Source organism: Orcinus orca, chromosome 15 (assembly GCF_937001465.1).
Source record: "Orcinus orca chromosome 15, mOrcOrc1.1, whole genome shotgun sequence".
Classification (NCBI taxonomy): Eukaryota; Metazoa; Chordata; class Mammalia; order Artiodactyla; family Delphinidae; genus Orcinus; species Orcinus orca.
The window spans coordinates 52583119-52589802 of record NC_064573.1 but is presented as its reverse complement, the minus strand read 5'-3'; the positions used below and the strand labels follow the sequence as shown (position 1 = coordinate 52589802).

At 41.9% G+C, this 6684-nt stretch overlaps 1 non-coding gene across 1 annotated transcript; it reads left to right on the top strand.

The window, feature by feature from the left end:
* The first annotated feature begins 2000 nt into the window (after positions 1 to 2000).
* On the top strand, positions 2001 to 2072 carry TRNAE-UUC (transfer RNA glutamic acid (anticodon UUC)). The gene has a single exon. It is a non-coding gene; the product is annotated as a tRNA-Glu (tRNA).
* The last annotated feature ends 4612 nt before the right edge of the window (positions 2073 to 6684 follow it).

Below are 6684 nucleotides of genomic sequence, written 5' to 3'. Positions count from 1 at the left end.
CAGCAAATCTTTCTTCTTTTAACTCAGGTTCATAGTTGAAGTAATAATAATGGGGATTCTGTGACTAACTTTTGCCCAAAAGTGCTCACCCGAAAGAATACAGAAATTACTTTTCCCATTAAAAGTTCTATAAATGATGATTTCTCTTCCTTCTTCCAGGCATCATTAAAAATAACGAACTTAAATTTTTATAAAATGACCCAGAAATCTAATTTGCCAAAGACTCTAAAGAGAATGAAGACATATTCAACTTTGAAGGGGGAAACCTAATGAAAAGTTATTCATCTGTGTAATTAATAGGGCAACCAACTGTCAGACACAAGATGTGTCATTGGCTTCAGCTGTCAGTCCCACCCTGAAAAGAAGGCGCAGGGCTCCTTGGCTTTGTCCCTATCCTCCATGACTTCTCGAGGGCAGCAGGGGGGTTCTTCCCAATTACTCTTACTATTACTTTCCATTCTGTTCAAGACAACCCTTTCCCAAAGGGCCCAGAGGGTAACAAATAGGAAAGTCCAATATGAAATTCCTCAAGTTCTAAATACAAATGTGTTTATGGAATAGACAGAAAACCTAAGGTGGGTTAACCAGTGAGAAGAAATGTTATGACGAGTAGAATTGTAAGATGGTCCCCAAGATTCCTGCTCCCCATCGTACACATCCCCCTTGAGTGTGGATGTGACTTGTGACTATGGTGGGGTAGTTACTCCCATGATTATATTACATCACATGGCAGAAGGGATTTTGCAGTTGTAATTAAGTTCCCTCGTCAGTTGATGTTGAGTTAATCAAAAGGGGAATCTTCCTGGGTGGGCCTGACCTAATCAGATGGGCACTTCCTTTGGGAAGAGATTCAGAGGATGAGAGAGATTCTTCTACTGATCTCACAGGAGCAAACTTCCATGCTGGGGAGAGGACCACGTGGCAGGGAAGGCAGGTTGCCTCTAGGATATGAGAAGGTTGCCCAGTTGGCCAACAGCAAGTAGCAAATTAATCAAACCCAGAGAGGGGGTCGTGAGAACCTTCGATGTACAGCCTTTAGGTCAGAAGCACAGGTGAAAACCTGGACTTGCCACTGGCATCTAAAAGGGGGTGGGGGAGGGAATTCCCCAGTGGTCCAGTGGTTAGGAATTTTCACTTTCACTGCCAAGGGCCTGGCTTCAATCCTTCAAGGAGGAAACAAGATCCCCCAAGCCATGTGGTGTGGCCAAAAACAAAGGGGAAGGGGAGCAGTCTTGTAGGACTGAGCCCTTAACCTGTGGGGTCTGACTCTATCCCCAGGTAGATAGTGTCAGAATGAAGTTAAATTGTAGGATACCCAGTTAGTGTCACATGGAGTTGCTTGGTGGGAAGAAACCCACACATCGGGTGTCAGAACTGTTGTGAGTTTGCTAGTAAAGTGCGAGTAAAAGAGACACAGGAGGAAGAACTGAGTTTCCTAACTCAGCTCCCGACCCACAGAAAGTGTAAGATAATAAATTTGTGTTGTTTAAGCTGCTAAATTTGTGGTAATTTGTTATGCAGCAATAGAAAACTAATACACTCTAATCCTTATAATAATCCATGTACTATTAATATTCCCACTTTACATACAAGAAAAATGAGGCACAGAAAGATTAATAACTTGCCCAAGGTTACACAAGTGGTAGTGGGATTTAAATTTCAGCAGTCTGGAATGAGAGCCTACCCACATCCACCCATATCACTCATCACCCTGATCAAAATCTCTGGGTCTTTATCTACCGAGACCCCCTCCAGTGGATGCCTCAAGGCTCAAATGCTACAAAACAAACTCCCAAAAAAAACAAACTCCCAAAAAGTTATAAATAAAATCAAAAGACACACCATAGAGTGGTAGGAGAAGGAAATACCTGTAATTCATATAACTTACCAATGATTAGTATCTAGAACATATTAAGAAATTCTACAAATCAAAAGCAAAAAAAAAAAAACAAAAAAGAGAGAGAGAGAAATAACCCAATAGAAAAATGAACAGAGGGAATTCCCTGGTGGTCCAGTGGTTAGGACTCAGCGCTTTCACTGCTGTGACCCAGGTTCAATCCCTGGTCAGGGAACTAAGATCCCACAAGCTGCGGGGCATGACCACAAAAAAAGAAAAAAAAAAAAGAAAGAAAGAAAAAGAAAAAAATAACAAACAGGAGATATGAACAGGCAATTGGCAGAAAGGGAAAGTCAAATAGGCAATGAACATATGACATGGTGCTGGGCCTTGCTACTACTCACGCAAATTTCAACAATGATAAAGACCTAAGTATTGGTAAGAATGTGAAACAAGGACTCTCATGTTCTACCTGAGGGAGTAAAATTCCTACAACCACTTTGGAGAGTGATTTAGGAACATCTCGTAAAACTGAATATAAGAATGTCTTCTGGGCTTCCCTGGTGGCGCAGTGGTTGAGAGTCCGCCTGCCGATGCAGGGGACATGGATTCGTGCCCCGGTCCTGGAAGATCCCGCATGCCGCGGAGCAGCTGGGCCCGTGAGCCATGGCCGCTAAGCCTGCGCGTCTAGAGCCTGTGCTCCGCAACGGGAGAGGCCACAACAGTGAGAGGCCCGCGTATCGCAAAAAAAAAAAAAAAAGTCTTCTGAACCAGAAATTCCACTTTAACATATATAGAGAAACTCTAGCCTATGTGCCTAAGAAGAAATATGAAAGAACATTCACTTCAGTCTGATTTGTATTAAGAAAGAAAATTAAGTGTCCACCAACAGAATGGTCAGTAATTAAGCAGTAAAAACAGTTTTTCCATCTCTAAATATGCTCTATCTCTCCATTTATTTAGGTCTTCTTCAGTTTTTTCAATAAAGTTTGCATTTGGTCCTGTAATCTAAGTTTAACTGATACCAGTCTTTTATGCCATGATATCTTTCTTTTAAATTGAAGTATAGCTGATTTACAATGTTGTGTTAATTTCTGCTGTACAGCAAAGTGACTCAGTTATATATACATTCTTTTTTATATTCTTTTACATTATGGTTTATCCCAGGACATTGAATACAGTTCCCTATGCTATACAGTTGGACCTCGTCCACCCATTCTATATGTAATAGTTTGCATCTACTAACCCCAAACTCCAGTCCATCCCTCCCCTCCCCTTGGCAATCACAAGTCTGTTCTCTATATGCCAAGATATCTTTTTCCTTTTTCTTTTTTTTTTGGAGTAAAATTGCTTTACAATGTTGTGTTACTTTCTACTGTACAATGAAGTGAATCAGCTACATGTATAACTATATCCCCTCTCTCTTGGATCTTCCACCCCACCCCCTCATCCCACCCATCTAGGTCATCACAGAGCACTGAGCTGAGCTCCCTGTGCTATAACAGCAGGTTCCCACTAGCTATTTTACACATGGTAGTGTATTTTTGTCAAACCTAATCTCCCAATTCATCCCACCCTCCCCTCCCCACCCTGTGTCCACATGTCCGTTCTCTATGTCTACGTCTCTATTCTTGCCCTACAAATACGTTCAACTGTGCCATTTTTCTAGATTCCACATATATGCATTAATGTATGATATTTGTTTTTCTCTTTCTGACTTACTTCACTCTGTATGACAGACTCTAGGTCCATCCACGTCTCTACAAATGACCCAGTTTCATTCCTTTTTATGGCTGAGTAATATTCCATTGTACATGGTATCTTAATTCTTAAATTTTAAATGTTGCTTTATCTCCTGATGAACTGAGTTATATGTCCAAGTAATTTCTTTCTAATACAGGTGTTTTACCAGGATTTTTGCATGTATAATAACATCTTCCTTTAATCTTTCCAAACAAACAGCAATCTGGCCAAGCATAAAATTTTCTAACTGCACACTTTTCTCTACAAGGAGTTTCAGCAATGATCTGTTTTCTTCTGGTACTCGTAGAGGTCTAAGCCTATGTTTTGCTCCCTTTAAACAACCTGTTTTTATCTGCCTGTGCATACTGCTTCTCGATCCATGTTGAAAGGGTAAAATTGCTCTGAAGCACTGGCCGTGAAGAGGTGCTGTGGCTCTGTTAGGAGATCACACAGGTCCTGGAACCAAAGAGCGGAAGTAGTTCCAGTCCCTGCAATGTTAGGCTCTCCTGGACCACAGGAACACTTCTCCTAGGAAACCAAGCAACAGTTCCACTGAACCTAAAGCTTTGACTGCATTTGGGGCTTTTCTGCTAGTGGATCAGAAAGCAGAGTGGAGTTACTCTGCTGGTGGGGGTAATTGACCTTAGAGAGCATGAGGAAATAAGATTGCTGCTACATAATCAAGGCGGGGAAGAAGATGTCTGGAACTCAGGGATTCACCAGGCTCCCACTTGTTTCCATATACAACAACCATGCCTGGCAAGAACACAGGAGCTAAGGGCTCAGACCTCTCCAGGTAAAGGTCTGGATTTCCCACTAGGCAAACAGCCTAGACCAGCAGAAAGATGAGCCACAGGTGAGGGGAATCTAGAATGGGTGGCAGGTGAGAAAGGTGGTGAATGTTTATTGCAGTTTGGAGACTAACTACAGCAGAGGGAGCTACAGTATGAGTTCCAACCGTCCCGTATAAGTCTATCTTTTAGAAATTTTGACTGGCCTGCCTAGAGCAAGCTTGAACCCATGACTGACAGGAGATGGTGCACAGATATACCCCAGGCTCCTTGCCCTTCATTCTATACCATCTCCCAGTTCCCCAGGCTGGAGTAACCACATTTATCAACTTAATTTTCTTCTCTTTCACGGCCCCACCCACTACCAGTATTTCCTGGAATTATTTTCCACATCCACCACTTATCTGTCCCGGTTCTTCTTCTGGAGAAATTCACACAAAGATACTTGAGCAGATTTACTATGAAGCTCATGAAGCATCAGCATCAGAACTCCCTATGTTCATGGATGATGTTGGGGTTTTTCTGGAGTAATGAATGCTCCAACTTCGTATAACTTCACAAAACCTGGATCCACTCCTGATTATTTGATATTCCACATATACTATTCATTTGTTTGTTTATTATTATTTGTCTTCCTTCACTACAGTTTAAGCACCGATTAGGCAGGAATTTTAGCTCATTTGTTCACTGTTGAATCCCTAGTACCTTTATCAGTGCCGAGCACATAGTAGATGCTAATAATTTTTGTGGAATAGATAAGCGATAAGCCCCAAATGAACCAAACCCTTTCCTGTTTCTATCTCACTGCATCTGCTCTTTCCTCTAATTAGAATCCCTTCTGCTCCCCCAGCAGCTACTCACTCAAGACCCATCTCATGTGTTCAAGAATTGTGTGGGTGGAAATGCAGACATGAATTTAGGGAAGGATTTGTATCTACCCCAAATGCCTAGTTCCCTCTCCAGGTATGATTTCCCCTATGTGTCTATTTTAACTTTTCATTTAAAATTTTTCAAACAGACAGAAAATAGAAACAGCACAATAACCATATATCCACCATTTAAATACAGCTGTTAATCTTTTGCCATATCACTTCACTGGTATATATTTTTATTTAAATGTATATATTTAAATATAGAATTAATGTAAAACAACTTACTACATCTCATGATCTGTGGATCCGCCGAGTGTTTCCTCCTGTGGTCTCACCTGAGCTCACTCCTGAAGAACTCACTCACCTAGAAAGTTGGCCAGGCTCCCAAAAGTTCAAGGTGGACTCGTTCCCAGGTGCAGTGGTTGGTGCTGGCTGTTGGCTGAGCCCCTCAGTTCTCCTCCAGGACACTCTCAGGGTTAGTATCAGTAGGAGCAAGGGGAAAGCTGCAAGGCTCACAGAACATCACATCTGCCATAGTCCTTTTTTTTTGCTGTACGCGGGCCTCTCACTGCTGTGGCCTCTCCCGTTGCGGAGCACAGGCTCCGTTCGCGCAAGCTCAGTGGCCATGGCTCACGGGCCTAGCCGCTCCGCAGCATGTGGGATCCTCCCGGACCGGGGCACGAACCCGTGTCCCCTGCATCGGCAGGCGGACTCTCAACCACTGCGCCACCAGGGAAGCCCTGCCATAGTCCTTTCTTAATCCGTTTATTGAGGTAGAATTTATGTACTGTAAAATCCACTCATTATAAGAGGACGTTTCAATGATTTTTAGTAAATGTACAGAGTTGCACAAACCATCACCACAATCCAGTTTTAGAACACTTTTTCCACCCCCAAAAGCTCCGTTATGACCGTATGCAGTAAATCTTCATTTCCATCCTCGGCCCATGACAACAACTAATCTACCCAACGTCTCTCTAGATTTGCCTTTTCTGGACATTCCATATCAATAGAATCATACAATATGTGGTCTTATGCATCTAGACATTTTTCCTTAGCATAAGGTTTTTGATGTTCACCCATGTTGTAACATGTATCAATAGTTTGTTTCTTTTATGGCTGAGTAATATTCCATTGTATGGATAGATCACATTTTGTTTATCCACTTATCAGTTGATGGACATTTAGATTGTTTCCAGTTTTTGGCTTTTGTTAATGCTTCTATGAACATTGACATACAAGTTCTTGTATGGATATATATTTTCTCTCGGGTAGAAGACACCCAGGAGAGGAATTGCTGGATCACAGAGCAAATTTACATTTAACTTGTTAACTATTTCCAAAGTGGCTGCACTTTACATGCCTAAAAATAATCACCGTTGATCTAGTTTCGGTACCTTCTCCCATCTCTTTTACTTATTTATTTATTTGGGCCACGCTG